The sequence below is a fragment of the Triticum aestivum genome, chromosome 4A, assembly GCF_018294505.1.
Source record: "Triticum aestivum cultivar Chinese Spring chromosome 4A, IWGSC CS RefSeq v2.1, whole genome shotgun sequence".
Lineage (NCBI taxonomy): Eukaryota > Viridiplantae > Streptophyta > Magnoliopsida > Poales > Poaceae > Triticum > Triticum aestivum.
The window spans coordinates 287859181-287877999 of record NC_057803.1 but is presented as its reverse complement, the minus strand read 5'-3'; positions in this window follow the sequence as shown (position 1 = coordinate 287877999).

Genomic DNA, 18819 nt, shown 5'->3' with positions numbered 1-18819 from the left:
GGGAAGGGTTTGGAGAATTCAAACGCAATTGGAGACACGGATGTTTTTCCCGTGGTTCGGATAGGTGGTGCTATCCTACATCCACGTTGATGGAGACTTCAACCCACGAAGGGTAACGGTTGCGCGAGTCCACGGAGGGCTCCACCCACGAAGGGTAATGGTTGCGCGAGTCCACGGAGGGCTCCACCCACGAAGGGTCCACAAGAAGCAACCACCACGAAGGGTCCACGAAGAAGCAACCTTGTCTATCCCACCATGGCCATCGCCCACGAAGGACTTGCCTCACTAGCGGTAGATATTCATGAAGTAGGCGATCTCCTTGCCCTTACAAACTCCTTGGTTCAACTCCACAATCTTGTCGGAGGCTCCCAAGTGACACCTAGCCAATCTAGGAGACACCACTCTCCAAGAAGTAACAAATGGTGTGTTGATGATGAACTCCTTGCTCTTGTGCTTCAAATGATAGTCTCCCCAACACTCAACTCTCTCTCATAGGATTTGGATTTTGTGGAAAGAAGATTTGAGTGGAAAGCAACTTGGGGAAGGCTAGAGATCAAGATTCATATGGTAGGAATGGAATATCTTGGTCTCAACACATGAGTAGGTGGTTCTCTCTTAGAACATATGAGTTGGAATTGTGTATGTGTTCTGATGGCTCTCTCCACGAATGAAGAGGAGGTGGAGGGGTATATATAGCCTCCACACAAAATCCAACCGTTACACACAGTTTTCCAATCTCGGTGGGACCGAATCAACAAACTCGGTCGGACCGAAAAGGTAAACCTAGTGACCGTTAGCGATTTTCGGTGGGACTGACATGCAACTCGATAGGACCGATATGGTTAGGGTTTGGGCATAACGTAATCTCGGTGAGACCGATTACACAAACTCAGTGAGACCGAGTTTGGTAATAAGCTAACCAGAGAGTTGGTCAGGCAAACTCGGTGGGACCGATTTGCTCTTTCGGTGAGACCGAAAAGTTACAAAAGGGAAACAAAGAGTTTACATTGCAATCTCGGTGGGACCGATTCGCTCTTTTGGTGAGACCGAAAAGTTACGAAAGGGAAACAGAGAGTTTGCAATCCCATCTCAGTGAGACCGATATCCCTATCGGTAGAACCGAATTGCTAGGGTTTGGCAGTGGCTTATGACAAGTGAAACTCGGTGGCGCCGGATAGAAAGAATCGGTAGGACCGAGTTTGGCTTAGGGTTTAGGTCATATGTGGATATGGGAAAGTAGTTGAGGGTTTTGGAGCATATCACTAAGCACATGAAGCAAAAGGCTCATTAAGCAACACCTCATCCCTCCTTGATAGTATTGGCTTTTCCTAAAGACTCAATGTGATCTTGGATCACTAAAATATAAAATGAAGAGTCTTGAGCTTTTGAGCTTGAGCCAATCCTTTGTCCTTAGCATTTTGAGGGTTCCACTTTCACATCCATGCCATGCCAATCATTGAGCTTTCCTGAAATAGTCATCTTGGAATAGCATTAGCTCAATGAGCTATATCTTGTTATGAATTACCAAAACCACCTAGGGATAGTTGCACTTTCACTCGTGCATGTAGTACGGACCCACCACACAGATTTGCGAGACTTCTTCACTCTTCATGACGGAGCTCATATGTAGCGCAAAAAGGTGGACGATTGTAAAATCAAGCCGCCTTGTCAGAAACATCTCAAAGATATGGTCTAACCGCAGGAAGAACACCTCCGCGGGCCGTGTCTCGACGTAGCACTTCCCCTCAGGCACACGAGCCGCGTATGTCCGATATCTTGGATCCTTTGAGGCTAGTAGGCTTTTCTCAGTCGACAGCACATGGTCGTGCAGTCTCCTGAGATCCCCTGATAGTGCCTCCAGCGGTTTTGGCGGTAGCATCGGCTCGCCCGTGAGATGGAACATGGCCGCACCTTTCACGGGTACATGCTCTTCAGAATGCATCATCCGGCTGCTTTGTGCTCTGGCTTGTTTGGAGGCAGTTATCTTCCCCGATCTCTTCCTCTCCTTTTTCTTGGGCACACCTTCCAGACCCTTCCTTAACCCCTGGCCTAGGGTTCCCGGGCTAAGCACTGTATGACCCCCGGCCTGTATTGAGGCGACATCTTCAGGCGTGTCCTGTGAGGAATTCATGAAGATAGACTTTTTGCAATCCTTCCAACGACCTTCCTACCCGGGCATATCATCCATATCCTCATTAGCATGCTGATAGCCCGATTCATCATATGTTTGACTCATCATATCTATGTCATAGTCATACGCGTTTGTATTGAGGAAACCCATAGGGTCGACCTCCGTCTCATCATCCATTCTCTGTTCTACAGGACTGATTACATCAGCCAGTACTATTGCACCCCCTTCATCACGTCGTCCGCTGCTCTCACTCGGCACTACAGTAGTTGGTAATTGCACAGGCGGGGTGGTGGTCTCTGCACATGCTTGTTGATGTGTGGTTATTGGTGTGCTCTCGGCCGGCTCCAGACGAATAAGATTCTTCGGCCATAGCACACCCAACCCTTGCAGTTTCCAATCCATGGCGGGGTCTCGTCGTCCTCTCCCACGGGATATACCGGAGGAGGCAAATGCTCGTGCCCTGATTTCACACTGGACAAGCTAACCCTGAAGTGCCCAGCGGGGATCGGCTGGTTGTGGAACGTGGGTTGCATGGGGTTCATTGTCATCCCCTTTCCCACGTCCACCTTTTGGACTTTGATCAAGTAGAGTATGGTGCACGAGGTTTCTTCGCCCTGCAAACACATATGTCTGTGGAGTAAAACATCCGGAAGGCAACGAAAATGGAATATTCTCTCTCTCTCTCTCTCTCTATATATATATATATATATGTTGGTGCGACATGTAATTACCGTGACAGCGTCGAGCTCAGCCAAAGACGAAGGCCCACCTAGCGCGCAAAAGACCGAGGACGGGCTGCTATGAGCGGGAGCGACCGCGAGAGGAGGCCCGGTTGCGTGAGCAAGTGATGGTGCAGTGTTGTTGTTGTTCATGGAGTTGCTCCCGACGAAACTGGGCATCGGGAAATCATGTACCGTCTTATCTGGATTTTCCTTCGTCCAGTTGATGATAGCTGGAACCAAGTTAGTAGCGAAATCATTTTTGCAGGCAGTTACAGCTGCATTGACTGCCTGCTGTAGCAACTCATTTTTCTCCTCGGCTGTTTTTTCCGCGTCCTCAACTGCTTTTTTCTCGACCGCAAGCTTCACCTTTGCGTCGATGTCCACCTGACTAAACTTCTTTTTCTGCTTCTTGGCCTCCGGGCCCTCATTGTAAAACACCTTCCACGTGGCGCCATCTCCAGCACCGTGCACACGACCATATTGCGGCCGCTGGCCCAAAGGGAGTCCCTTAAGTTCGTTCAAGGCCCAGTTGAGAGGGGTGTCCCACTTGGGCCTTGTCGGAGAAGTAGGGCTTTCGGCTGCAAGCTGGTGATGCTTCTCCAGTAGTCTAATCAATTTCCTCGTGATTTGGTCCGTGTAAAAAACCTTTTTATCCTTGTCCCACTTGTAGTGGGCCCTGATGAAGTCACGCTCCAAGGGGTTGGTGAACTTCGCGAAGGGGTCTGGGAGACCCGCGGCTTCACGTTCCGCATCCTCCTTATCCCATATGGGCCTTCTACCGAGGTAGCCACAGCTTCCGAGGTGATGCTTCCCCGTGTTCCTTTGCTGAAGGCTCTTGAATTTCGCAGCCTTAGCCTTGGCTGCCTCGGTAGCGCAAGTGTCCTTGAACTTTTCGAACTCCTCTTTCGTAAGTGTCAGATTTTCCTCCAGAATCTTGGATAGGGGTTCGTCAGCCTCAATAGCTCGTTTCACCCTCCCTTCTCAGGAGGCCAAATCATTACTAAACATGCCCATGGCGTGATTGTTAATCTTTTTCATCTTCGGATCATCCCATGGTTGTTCTATGTTATCATCCCGGTCGGGGAACTTGAATCTCTTGTGCAACTTTGTTAGGAGCAACTGCGTCAAATGTTCTTTACTCCTTAAGTCATCGTCGTTGATGCTCACGCATTCCCGTAGGATGCATCCTAATTGGTTCCCATAGCACTTGCGAGGTTCTTCCAGCTCTAATGGATCAAACTTGCCAGGTGCCATCTTTGTGATCACAAGTCGTCCAATCCCTAGTTTGTTAGGTTTCGTATCCTCTGCTTCTTATGCTTCTTCTTTTCGGTAGCGGCATCGGTGCCGGTACCTTTCCTGCCGGTATCTTCCCCGCCGGTACCTTCCCCGCCGGTACCTTCCCCGCCGGTCTCGGCGCCGCCATCGGTGTCGGCGCCGTCGGTGTCGATGTCGGCGTCAGTACCATCATCGAGGCCGACCTGCAAACCTTGCTTAGTAGTCAAATAGTCGAGGTACTCTTGTTCACCCTCATAATCCATCTCGCCTGCATCTTGGTCAGAAGGCCCAGTTTCTTCGTTGTTCGACATGTTTCCTATGATTAGGTGTCCTCGTTTATTTCTAAAAGTATGAATAAATGAGAAATGACATAAAAAAGAAATCTATGTGCCAGCACTCGATATGCCAACTATGTAGCACAAATCATGCCTTTATTCACGGCAAATTTCAGCATGACCTTTGCTAAAAAATGGACATATCGAGCGCCTGAAATTCACCGGAACGGAAATGAATCAACATTCCGGCGTAACATAGGCCACTCGGATCATTTACCAAAATTGAACCAAAACATCACATGTCCAAATGACATGTTCAAATTCCAAACATGACATGGCCAAAACATGACATATCCACATATCACATGTCCAGTTCAAATTTGCATATAAATTTAGCCTACCTAAATTTGCTTTAACAAGGGATGTTGATTTGGACAATTGCTTTAATGCTGCCTTTTCTTTTAACTACAATTGCTTAACCCTAAATTTTTGTCCTATTTTAAAACCTAGCTAAATTCATAACTAAATATATAACCTAATTAACCCACTGCCCTAACTAAAACCTAAGTAAATTAACCGAAGAACCCTAGTTAGCAGAGAGAGGGGGGGTTTACAGAGGGTGCAGGGGCGAGGAGGCAGGCCCGACGACGGCCGAGGTTGGGAGGGGAGGAAGAAAAGGAGGGAGGCGAGGGCCGACGGGTCCGGGGTGAGCGCCGGGGTCGGGGGCGAGCGCCGGGGCATGGCGGTGCGACGGGGGAAGAGAGAGTGGGGATTTGGGGGGAAAAGAGGCGGGATGAAGCAGGGAGAGTGAGAATTTTGGGTTAAGTGGACGTAGCAGTAGCGCGTTTAGACAAAACGCGCTGCTACTACCTTCACTAGCTCAGCGGTTTAGATAAAACGCGCTGCTACTACCTTCACTAGCTGTAGCGGTTTACATAAAACAGGCTGCTACTACCTTCACTAGCTGTAGCGGTTTTATAAGGAAATCGTCTAGGTGTTGTAGCACTACCAAGTTTGCTCTGTCAAAGTCGCTACGTCGATCTGAGTATGCCACGTGCAGTTCCCTGCGACCGTTGCAGTGACCTTCTCCTTCGAGCCTCCCATCGTGCTTTTTAACGGGCAAACCAACACTAACACCAGGCGGCTGGTCTGCGCCATATAGAAAATTCTCATAGAAAGAGAAGCACTCTTGTGTCACATAGCCCTGGACGATGCTTCCATCCGGACGGGACATGTTACGAACGAATCCTTTGATGATCCCATTCATCCTCTCAAACGGCATCATGTTGTGCAGGAATGACGGCCCTAGGTCTATTATGTCATCCACAATATGGACACACAGATGCACCATCATGTCAAAGAACGCGGGCGGGAAGTACATCTCAAGCTCATTCAGTATCACAATGATCTCTTCATGTAGCCTTCGGAGCTGCTTCACACTGATCGACTTTCGAGAGATGACGTCGAAAAAGTTGCAGAGACCAATAAGCGTGTCACGGACGTGCTTGTCCATTATCCCTCTAAGGGCAACAGGTAGTATCTGCGTCATCATCACATGACAGTCATGGGACTTCATCCCGCTAAACCTTTTATTGTCCGTGTCTAGATATCTGTTTATCTTGCCACAGTAACCGGAACTAACTTTGACTCCGGTAAGGCACTTAAAGAATTGATCGATCTCAGCCTGACTTAAGGTGAAGCAAGAAGGGGGGCAATAATCCTCTTTCTTTATTTTCTTGCCCTTCTTCTCCCGTGCCTCTGTCTCTGTCTTTGTCTTGTCTGACATTTTACGGGGCGGCATGTGCAGATCTTCCCCGATTTTCAAATCTTGCAAGTATTTTCTTGCCTTCGGCCCATCCTTGGTCTTATTCGGCATGTTCATCAGTGTTGTGAGCAAGCTCTTAAGGACATTCTTACATATATGCATTTCATCAAGGCAATGAGGTGTATCGAGTTTGTGCCAGTACTCCAAGTCCCAGAACACAAACCTCGTCTTCCATACCTTCAGCAGCGGCTCCGGCGCCTTTCTCATCGTCTTTCCTGGCGCGGGGCACTCCCTCCAGTTTTTCAACAGCTCATCGATTTCGGCACCGCTCCGCTTACGTGGAGGTCCTCGATGCTCAGCGTGACCATTGAATAGATCTCCACGGTTTCTCCACGGGTCATCCTGTTCGAGCCATCTTCGATGCCCCATGTACACGATTTTCCCAGACCCGCCATCTTTCCTTGACGTTAGCTGCTGAGACATCGTATCATCCATGCACTGCGTGCATCCTCAATATCCATGGCACACCTGGCCTGCCACATATCCATAACCGAGATAGTCCTGCACTGTCGTGATCAACGCGACTCTCATGTTGAAATACTCGCCTTTGCTGGTGCCCCATGTCTTGGCTAGTGTTTTCCATAACGTGTCTAACTCCTCTTGAAGTAGCCCTAGATACAAATTAATATTATTTCCTGGTTGTTTCGGCCCTTGAATAAGCATGCTCATGTGAATGTACTTAGATTTCATGCACAACCAGGGGGGAGGTTGTACATCCATACAAACACGGGCCATGTGCTATGGTTGGTGTTCTGGTTGCCAAACGGGTTCATGCCATCGGTACACGCGTCGAGCACGATGTTCCTTGCATCACATTCAAAATACCGATAGAAGCTGTTCAACGCTCTCCACTGGCTTCCATCCTTGACGTGTCTCAGCTTCGGATCATCTCCATCATCGGGCTTCTTCCTCTCCGTGTGCCAGCGCATTAGCTTTGCTTCCTTGGGATCTACAAAATACCTCTGGAGACGGGGAGTGATCGGTAAGTACCATACCACTTTCTGGGGACATTTCTTCCCGGCCTTCTTGTATCGAGAAGCATTGCACACCGGACAGCTTGTTTTTGCCGCGTGCTCCTTCCGATAAATTATGCAATCGTTGATGCATGCATGGTATCTAATGTGTGGCAGATCAAGAGGGCACACGATCTTCTTGGCCTCATCAACACTACTAGGACATAGATTACCCACGGGAAGAACATCCTTTAGGTACTTGAGATGCTCATCGAGGCTAGTGTCGGTCCATTTGTTTTTAGCCTTCGTCTTCAGGAGTTGGAGCGTGAAACTCAATTAGGTCACCTCAGGATTGCAACCATCATACAATGGAGTGTTCAGGTCTACCACCAGTTGCTCCAGCTTAGCCTCCTCTCTAGAAGCAGCTCTCTCAGTACTCGTCTCCTTGCGAAGCAATGCTTGAACATGAGGGCCCCGCATGATTGAACTTAGTACTGACGAACTCTGATGCGTGGAGTCCATGTCATTCTCTCCACTGCCATGTCCGGCCCCTTCTCCGCTGCCATGTCCGGCCCCTTCTCCGATGCCATGTCCGGCCTCTTCCCCGCCGCCATTATCGATCATCTCTTCGTCTTGCCCCGTGTCATCATTGCCTGCCCCGTCGGCATCCTCAACATCGTCATCCTCATCTTTAGTTATCCACCGAGTATAGCCATCCATGAAACCAGTCATGAGCAGGTGCGCTTCGACACGACCATCGTCATGGGGGTCGAGCCAAACTATTCCTTTGCATTTTTGACACGGACATAAAACCTATGTTCGGTTATTTTCTTTCATGTCCTGCACCGCCGACCGCAACCACCTGTCCACCATCGTTCCACTGACCATCGTCAACTCTGCACGGTAATAATAAACAAATTGATTATAAAAATGCATGCATGCATCAAAGTCATACAAAAATTCGGCATGACCTTCCTTAAAAATAGGACATATATAGATCTAGAGTTTGCCCGGAATTCGCCGAAACGGAAATAAATCGACATTTCGGCAAAACATAGGCAACTCAAAAGCATAATTTGGCATCAACTCATGCCACACACACAATTTCCATAAACATATCACACACACATAAACATATTTCCATTTTGCAAAAGCATGAAATTTTAATCACCTATATCTCGAGATCGAGCACACGGTGGAGATGATGATGTAGGGAGATCAAAAGTGCACAAAGCTCTTCTTGACAAAGATAGATCTAGTTAGGGGGCAAATAGGTCACTTAACTAAATACTACATCTACCTAGCTACCTAATTTGGGAGGAGACAACTTCAATTAGTGGAGGGGGAAGGAAAAAGAGAAAGGAGATGCATTAATGGAGGTGGTGTAGTTAGGTAGGAGTAATAAAGAGAGAGAAAGGTAGGTAGAAGAGGGAGAGTAATGGGGGAGAAGTATTGAGGAAGAAGAAGAGTGAGAGTGGGAGAGGTAGGGGAAAGGGAGAGGAGGGGGAGGGGGAGGGTGGGTGGGGAAAAGGTGGTGGGTGCGGATTAGCAGTAGCGCGGGACGTAAAACGCGTTGCTGCTAAGAAAGTAGCAGCAGCGCGCTTTCGGTACAAGCGCTACTGCTAACCGGGACCAAAAGCATGCCCGATTTGAAAATTAGCAGCAGCGACCTCAGAAAAACCGCGCTACTGCTACAGCTATAGCAGTAGCGCGGCTCGCGGCACCGCGCTACTGCTAAATGGAGTTGGATGGGCACTGTCGGTCCATATTTGTAGCAGCGCGGGTTACGCCGAGCGCACTACTGCTATGCACTTGTCAGTAGCGGGTTTTCCACACCCGCGCTACTGCTAATTAGAAGCAGCGCTCCTTTTCGAGCCGCGCTGCTGCTAAGATTCTGTGTATAGGGTTTTCCCTAGTAGTGCATCAGGGTGATGTCCCAGGATGACTCCTCGGCCACCGGACATACGGGGGAAAAATCCCCCACGGGGACTAGTGACGGGGCCCGAGTTCCCTTTGGGCCTCAGCCGGATACCCTTCCGGAGATCTACATGGCTCTAGGGTCCAGCGAACGGCATTCCCCCCGAGGAGGGAATGTGCATGTTCCACCTGTGACCTCTGTCCAACCAGAGGCACCGGATAATCTGCTCGAGGTGCTACGAGGCGCCTCTATCGTGGATGAGCATCGTGTCCTTATGGACACGGTAATAGAGAAGGTTCAGTTTGTCAAAAGCGGACTGACCGAAGCCTGCACCAGCCTTCTAACGGGCTTTGAGTTAAGTAATGTGATTGTAGGAAAAATATCACCGTATAGATAGTAGCCCCTGATGCTCTGTTTGGTGTTCGGGAGGAAAAGCCAAATAGAGGATCGAGAATAAATATCGCATGAGTCCAACATGAGTTGTCTGTGTGAATAAGCAGGTATCGCTGCAGGCTACCACTGCTCATGCTGCGGAAGTTTCCGAACTGAAGTGGCAACTGGAGCGGGCCGAGAAGGAGCTCGGCCTCGTGAAGAAGCAGCTGGAAGATAGCCAAGGTATGCAGTAACCTGTGGGTACATTTCGAAAAAATGAGTAGTCCAGCCAGACTAAAGTGTCATAAACTTTATTAGTGGCCACAGCCGAGGTGGTGGCCCTTAAGAAGGCGCTAGCCGAGGCCGAGGACAAAGCGGCCAAGGAACACGCCTTGCGCGAGGAGCACGAGGCCCGGGTTGGCGAGGCGCGACAACAGCTCCAGGGCGCGATAGAAAGGCTTGAGTCCTTGGAGCGCGATTGTAAGGTGCAATAGTCTGAATTGGCGAAGGCCCGCCAGAGCACGCGGGATGCACGAGCCGAAGCCCAGAGCGCCCTCCAGGAAATTCAGGCGGCCAAGAAGATTACATCGGGTAAATCTTTCACCATGCATAGCAAGTGTGTAGAAGAAACGTTCCTTGTACTTATCCTGAATTTGTATTTTCCAGGGGCGTTTACAGATCTGCCGCACAGTGTGTCGAATGCTGCCGAGCATTATAGAGCCAAAGAAGGGATGTCTACGGAGAAGCTATTCTGGTCCCAATATCTGGGATCCGAACATCCGGTGCCCTTCAGCGACCAGCTAAAGCAGTTGGTCGAGCTCCATAGGTTGGCAGAGCTAGCCATGAAGGACCTGATAGTCCAGCTATGGCCTGCCGATCCTATACCTAGCAGCTACTTCGGGCTTGTGCAGCGGCTTGTGAGTGCCTGTCCGCGGCTCGAAGCCGTGAAGCGGTCGGTCTGTATTGAAGGTGCGCGTATGGCCTTTGCCCGCGTCAAGACGCATTGGATAAAGCTGGATGCCAAGAAGCTGATGACCGAGGGACCGCCAGAGGGTAAGGAGCATGGTCGACCCGAGCATTATTTTGAAGGTGTCATGGAGGGGTCCCGCCTTGTGGCGGAGCAATGTTGGAAGGATATCATATTCCCATGAGAACATGTGTATTACCTTGCCCTGTAATATGGAACAATGGTGTTTATGTAGCATAATGCTTATGATTTAAATTTACCTCATGTGCGGCCGTTTATTAACTCTGAGGGTTGACCAGTCGTCGGCTTCTGCCCCCACGTAGATAGCACGGAGGTGTTCGGGATAAATCTAAACACTCTTTAATCCACATTCTGGTCCTTAAAGGAGGTGTTTAGCGCAACGAACAAGGCAATCAGACTATGCGGCCTTTACCACCCTCACTTAGCCATAGGAGTTTGACAATTAAGAAAGTTGGCGAAGCCCCTGGTATTCGGAAGACCAAACTAGGGGTGCTATGCACGCCTAATCGGGGGAACCGATTCTTCACAAGAAGCAGAAAAGAATCTCTAACGATTTGGGACCTCTCGAATAGCTGACCGGCTCTCGCCGCATCATGACAGTCAGTTTTCGGCTTTCTCTAATAAGGTGCTCGTCCGGAAGAACCGAGACACAATCGCAGTAGTTCTCCCTTTACTACCCTAGCCGATATAGCGGAACGTAAGGTAGCAAGCACAGGAGTCGGGCAACCCAACTATTGACCAAAGACATGATTCGGAGCCGATGCATATAATGATATAAGTTCGGGGTGCCGAACTATACTATAGAAGTGTTCAGACTTTTTATTGCCGTAGTGTTGGGTGTAATGAAGCCCCTGGCATAGTAATACGTACCATGGTGTACATGTGCAGTGAGTAATTAATACCGAGGTGAGTAAACAGAAAAATGGAATACTAAGCTGATGCTACCGTGTATTCACCATTGTGATGTAACTAGTACGTCAAGGCGTACTTTGTACCAGTAATGCGATAAGCAAGTAGGGCTATTTAACATGCTGCAACCATGGGCGAGCTACGTGCGGGTATGAAAAGCAAGTATGGCAATCGTTCAGTAGAGACCACCTGGGGATTCCCTTGTAAGCCAGAGCTCCTTGCCTCCTTGGTGTGTTCTGCAAGCGGGTTGTCCGCATAGACCTTCAAAAGAGAAGAAAACCCGTAAAAAAAGTAAAAGCGTGCGAATCCCAGGGTCGGTCGAGCCGTACAATGGATCGTGGATGAGTTATACCTCCGTCAATTCCCATAGGGTTTTGAGTGCGTAGTTTATGTACGCGCGGTATTAGTCCCCTTGCCTCATCGGGGCTGGGGCGGAGGTCAAATTGCTAATTCGGCTCTTGACGAGCCGAGCTGTCCTGCTGTAGTGTGGTCCGGACCCTCTTGATGATATCCAGGGGCTCAACAACTGGATTATAATGCTGCTTGAGAAGGCCGCTCTGTACTTCTGCTGCTAGGTCGGCAGTGTGCTCCTCTGTACGGAGGGAGCGTTCCGTGTTTCCATTTACTATAATGATGCCATGTGGGCCGAGCATCTTGAGCTTGAGATAAGTGTAATGTGGCACCACATTGAATCTAGCGAATGCGGTTCGTCTGAGCAGGGCGTGATAGCTGCTGCGAAATGGGACGATATCGAAGATTAGTTCTTCGCTTTGGAAGTTATCCAGGGAACCAAATACTACCTCCAGCGTTATTGAGCCTGTACAACGGGCCTCTACGCCTAGTATGACTCCTTTAAAGGTAGTCTTCGTGGGCTTGACCCGTGAGGGGTCGATGCTCATTTTGCGTACTGTATTCTGATAGAGCAGGTTGAGGCTGCTACCCCCGTACATTAGGACTCGTGTCAGGTGAAATTCATCGATGATTGGGTCGAGGACCAGTGCGGCTGAGCCGCCATGGCGAATGCTGGTTGGATGATCTTGGTGGTCAAAGGTGATCGGAGATGACAACCACAGATTGAATTTCGGGGCGACTGGCTCTAACGCGTAGACGTCCCTAAGTGCGCGCTTGCACTCCCTTTTGGGGATGTGTGTAGCATATATTATGTTCACTGTTTTGACTTGATGGGGAAATTTCTTTTGCTCCCCAGTGTTCGGCTGTCGGGGCTCCTCGTCATCGTCCTCGCTCTGTGATTCTCCTTCCTTGTTTCTGCTGTTGACCTTGCTGGCTTGTTTAAATATCTGGCAATCTCTGTTAGTATGGTTGGCCGGTTTGTTTGGGGTGCCATGTATCTGGCAAGGACGATCGAGTATGCGGTCCAAGCTGGATGGTCCTCCGTTGCTCCTTTTATAGGGTTTCTTTCGCTGGCCGGACTTGCAGCCACTGAATCTGGCGTGAACTGTAGTGTCATCGGTGTTATCGCCATTGCTTCGACGTTTGTGTCTATTGCGCTGGAGCTTGCCGGTGCTGTTTTTGGCCTCGAAGGGGCCTGTTTCGTTGGCTGTGTTTGTACTGCGAGCCAGCCAACTATCATCTCCCGCGCAAAAGTGGGTCATAAGTGTTGTGAGGGCTGCCATGGATCTCGGCTTTTGCTGGCCGAGGTGGCGGGCAAGCCATTCATCCGGATGCTATGCTTAAAGGCCGCTAGGGCTTCAGTGTCCGGACAGTCGACGATCTGGTTCTTTTTGGTTAGGAACCTAGTCCAGAATTTTCTGGCGGATTCTCCAGATTGTTGAACTATGTGGCTTAAGTCATCGACATCGGGTGGCCGGACATATGTACCCTGGAAGTTGTCGAGGAAGGCCTCTTCCAAGTCCTCACAGCTGCCAATGGAGTTCTCAGGCAGACTATTTAGCCAGTGTCGAGCTGGTCCTTTGAGCTTTAATGGGAGGTATTTAATGGCATGGAGGTCATCTCCTCGGGCCATGTGTATGTGAAGAATAAAATCTTCGATCCACATTGCGAGATTGGTTGTTCTGTCGTATGATTCAATATTGATAGGCTTGAACCCCTCGGGCAATTCATGATCTAGCACCTCGTCTATGAAGCAGAGAGAGTGTGCGGCGCCGCTATAGCGGGCCGCATCGTGGCGGAGCTCTGAAGGAGTCCGTCTGCGGCATTTGGCCCGAGCGTGGTTAGGTTTGTCACGTCCGAATAGGTAGCCGTCGTCGTGCCTCGAGGCATGTCCTCGTGATCTGTAGATTGATCTTGTGTGTCCTTCTCTACTATCTAGAGTCTGTCGGAGGTCGTACATATGACTCTGAACTCTTCCGTCGCTATTTTGACGGGGTGGTGGGGTGGTCTGCTGTTCGGCCTGAGTTGCCGCTTTTCCTGACCGCGGGGTGGCCGTTCCACCGCCCTGTCCTGACCATGTGGTGGTCGATCCGCATTACCCATGGGAGATATGTGCTCCAGCGCCTTCTCATCGAATTGAGGTAGCAGTCTGTGTTTCGGGTAGCTCTTGGCTGGGCGGTTGAGGCCGTATTCCTTGGCTGTCAAGAGATAGTCCATCTGCCGACGAGCAGGTCTTGTTCGGCCTGAAGCTGTTGTTGTTTCTTTTTCAGGCTCCTTGCAGTGGCTATGAGCTGAAGCTTAAAGTGTTCCTGCTCGAGAGGATCCTCAGGCACAATGAAGTTTTCGTTGCCAAGGCTTGTCTCCTCCTCGGAGGGTGGATGGTAACTATCATTCTCCAAGTCATCTTCTATGGCATGTTCGTTAGGGTTGTCTTGCCTACTGTCGTGTTCCTGTTCGGATGTAGCCCCGACAGGGTCTTCATTGTTTTCGGCGTCGCCCGGAGTACTATTTTCTCCGGTTCCAGTGTTGCCGTCCTTTGAGCGGCGGGGCTTGGGGCGACGCTTGGGATACCGGCGCTTGGACTGTGTCTCGGAGGTTTTATTCGCATCTGGCTCTTCTTTGTCGTCGCCAGATCCTTTAGGTGTATCAACCATGTACACGTCGTACGAAGAGGTAGCCATCCAACGTCCAGTGAATGGTGGGTCTTGGCCTTGCTCCTTGTCAGTATCATCATCCATACCGTCGATGTCTTCGGAGCCATAGTCAAGCACGTCGGCTAAGTCATCGATGGTGGCTATGAAGTGGGTGGCGGGTGGGAAGCAAGATTCCTCATCATCCGTCTCTAGCTCGAACCGGACATAGTTCGGCTGTGAGTCCTTCTCCAAGGACAAATTCTTTAAAGATTTTAGCACGTCAACCAAAGGCGAGTGCTGGAAAACGTCAGCGGCGCTGAACTCGAAGATTGATAACCGATCTAGGTCGGTGTCCGCGGGCGTACACAATCCGGAACTTATAGCCGGAGACGAGTCCGAAGTTCCGTTAAAGCGAATATTGCAGGGCGTCGAGTCCATGTGCGACTCCAACATCGTGGACTCTGCGGCCTCGGATAGCTCGATCTGCTTCGGCTCTAAGGTCGTTGCAGCCGCAGGGACTATCTCCTGGGCGTGATCCGATGACAGATATAAGTCACATTCATCGGGATGAGGTGGAGCGATCGCCACGGGTTCAAATCCCTCGAAGATCAAGTCTTATATGGATATCCACGACGTAGTTCAAGCTTCCGAATCTGACCTGATGGCCAGAGGCGTAGTTGTCGATCTGCTCCAGATGGCCAAGCGAGCTGGCCCGTAGTATGAAGCCACCGAATATGAAGATCTGTCCAGGGAGGAAGGTTCCTCCTTGGACAGCGTCGTTGTCGATGATTGGAGGGGCCATCGAACCTTTTGTCGAGGGCACAGTGGAACTCTCAATGAAAGCACCAATGTCGGTGTCAAAACCGGCGGATCTCGGGTAGGGGGTCCCGAACTGTGCGTCTAGGATCGATGGTAACAGGAGACGGGGGACACGATGTTTACCCAGGTTCGAGCCCTCTCTATGGAGGTAATACCCTACTTCCTGCTTGATTGATCTTGATGAATATGAGTATTACAAGAGTTGATCTACCACGAGATCATGATGGCTAAACCCTAGAAGTCTAGCCTATGAATATGGTAATGAGTATATGTGGTGTCCTTTCCGGACTATCCCCTTCGGTTTATATAGACACCAAGGGATCTAGGGTTTACATGGAGTCGGTTACATAAGAAGGAATCTTCAGTCGCCAAGCTTGCCTTCCACGCCAAGTAGAGTCCAATCCGGACACGGTGCAGTCTTCGACCTTCTTGTCTTCACAGCCCATCAGTCCGACCCATGGATAACAGGCCGGACGCCCGAGGACCCCTTAGTCCAGGACTCCCTCACATCATTCGTCGTTCTCTTTTCTTCTCCCATGGATTCAATTCAAGCTTTTGGTGTTGATCATTTCCCTTTCATCGTTCCAAATGCTTTCCCATGCTGGTGCACCTCATAATCATTCCCCAGTTTCTGTTCAATTGTTCTGAAGTGCTCAAGATATCTCTGAAGATTCGTGTTTCCACTTTGCACTCATTCAAGCTCTTTCGAGGATGTTATCTCATTCAAGCCATTTAATTCAACCGGTGCAATCTCCCTTTCAAGTAATCATTTTAGCGGTGTTTCTTTTGAGTGGGCCCTAACCCAAAGGTATTTTCCCAGGATCTTACCTGACTCTTCTAATTTTTCCGGAGCTATTCTCAAATTCCTTTTAAAGTTTGACGTAAGAATGAACTATCATCAGTCATATGCCTTCTCCAAGATTTCTTTCAAATTCTTTTCATCGTTGGTTCAACCTTCCTATTCTTCATCCCAGAGTGCCTCAACAATTCATGGTGGTGTTTCTCGTCGTCATTCTCAGATTTGAAGACCGAAGAAGAGTTCCTCTTAAATCCTTACCCGTTCTCTTAAAGATTCATAGTTCAAGCTTCATGCCATCCTCTCAAATTGTCCCGATCATCAATTATGTTTTTCACAACCATCCGAAGCATTTCATGAGTTCTTTCCATTTTATTCCTACGAAGGCCATCATTTCGGATTTATTCGTTCTCAACGTTCAGCTCTCATTCCCCAATTGTTTCGGTGCATCATTCAACTATTCTCTAGCCAGCTCGTGATCTCTTAGTTCTCATGTATCTAAATTTTGTCAAGTATCTTTATTCCTTTTATAATTCTTCCCGGTGAATTGTGCCTTTGCTACATTCATTTTCAATTCTTACGGTGGTTTGTTCAAGGTTCCTCTTCTCTTGGTATCTTATCAATTCATTCGTTCTTTCCTAAAGCCTACCGGTGGATCATTGAAGACCTTCCTCAAGTTTGCGCTATATCTATCTTTAATCCTTTCAACGAGAATAAGTAGCTTGCCTATCCGTTGCTTGTCATCAATTTAAGATGGTGAAGGGTAAGCATGACATATTCCTTATTCTTGTTTTCCCTCGAGGTGATTTAATTCTTGTTGGGGAATGCAATAATTTCAAAAAAATTCCTACGCACACGCAAGATCTATCATGGTGATGCATAGCAATGAGAGGGGAAGAGTGTTGTCCATGTACCCTCATAGACTGTAAGCAGAAGCGTTATGACAACGCGGTTGATGTAGTCGTACGTCTTCACGATCCGACCGATCCTACTACTGAAAGTATGACACCTCCACGATCTGCACATGTTCATCTTGGTGACATCCCACGAACTCTCGGTATAGCTGAGTGTCAAGGGAGAGCTTTGTCAGCATGACAGCGTGATGACGGTGATGATGAAGCTACCGACGCAGGGCTTCTCCTAAGCACTACGACGATATGACCAAGGTGGATTATGGTGGAGGGGGCACCGCACTCGACTAAGGGATCAATGATCAACTTGTGTGTCTATGGGTTGCCCCCTCCCCTATATATAAAGGAGTGGAGGAGGGGGGAGGGCCGGCCCTCTATGGCGCGCCCTGGGGGAGTCCTACTCCCAGCGGGAGTAGGATTCCCCCCTTCCCTAGTTGGACTAGGAGAGAAGGAAGGGGAGAGAGGGAGGAAGGAAAGGGGGCGCAGCCCCCCTTCCTAGTCCAATTCGGACCAGAGGGGGAGGGGCACGCGGCCTGCCCTAGCTGCTTCTCTCTCTCTCTCTCTCTCTCCACTAAAGCCCATTAGGGCCCATATACTCCCCAGGGGGTTCCGATAACTCCCTGGTATTCTGGTATATGCCCAAATTTACTCGAAACCATTCCGATGTCCAAACATAGGCTTCCAATATATCGATCTTTATGTCTCGATTTTTCGAGACTCCTCGTCATGCCCGTGATCACAACCGGGACTCCGAACAACCTTCGGTTCATCAAAACACATAAACTAATAATACCGATCGTCACCGAACGTTAAGCGTGCGGACCCTACGGGTTCGAGAACTATGTATACATGACCGAGACACATCTCCGGTCAATAACCAATAGCGGAACCTGGATGCTCATATTGGCTCCTACATATTCTACGAAGATCTTTATCGGTCAAACCGCATAACAACATACGTTGTTCCCTTTGTCATCGGTATGTTACTTGCCTGAGATTTGATCGTCGGTATCATCATACCTAGTTCAATCTCGTTATTGGCAAGTCTCTTTCCTCATTACGTAATGCATCATCCCGCAACTAACTCATTAGTCACATTGCTTGCAAGGCTCATAGTGATGTACATTATCGAGAGGGCCCAGAGATACCTCTCCCATAGACGAAGTGACAAATCCTAATCTCTCTATGCCAACTCAACAAACACCATTGGAGACACCTGTAGAGCATCTTTATAATCACCCAGTTACGTTGTGATGTTTGATAGCACACAAGGTGTTCCTCCGGTATTCAGGAGTTGCATAATCTCATAGTTAGAGGAACATGTATAGGTCATGAAGAAAGCAGTAGCTATAAAACTAAACAATCATTATGCTAAGCTAACAGATGGGTCTTGTCCATCACATCATTCTCTAATGATGTGATCCCGTTCATCAAATGACAACACATGTCCATGGCTAGGAAACTTAACTATCTTTGATTAACGAGCTAGTCAAGTAGAGGCATACTAGGGACACTCTGTTTGTCTATGTATTCACACATGTAGTAAGTTTCCGGTTAATACAATTCTAGCATGAATAATAAACATTTATCATGGTATAAGGAAATATAAATAACAACTTTATTATTGCCTCTAGGGCATATTTCCTTCAGTCTCCCACTTGCACTAGAGTCAATAATCTAGTTCACATCGTCATGTGATTTAACACCAATAGTTCACATCTTTATGTGATTAGTTCACATCTCCATGTGACTAACACCCAAACGGTTTACTAGAGTCAATAATCTAGTTCACATCTCTATGAGATTAACACCCAAAGAGTGATCATGTTTTGCTTGTGAGAGAAATTTAGTCAACGGGTCTGTCACATTCAGAGCCGTATGTATTTTGCAAATTTTCTATGTCTACAATGCTTTGCACGGAGCTACTCCAGCTAATTGCTC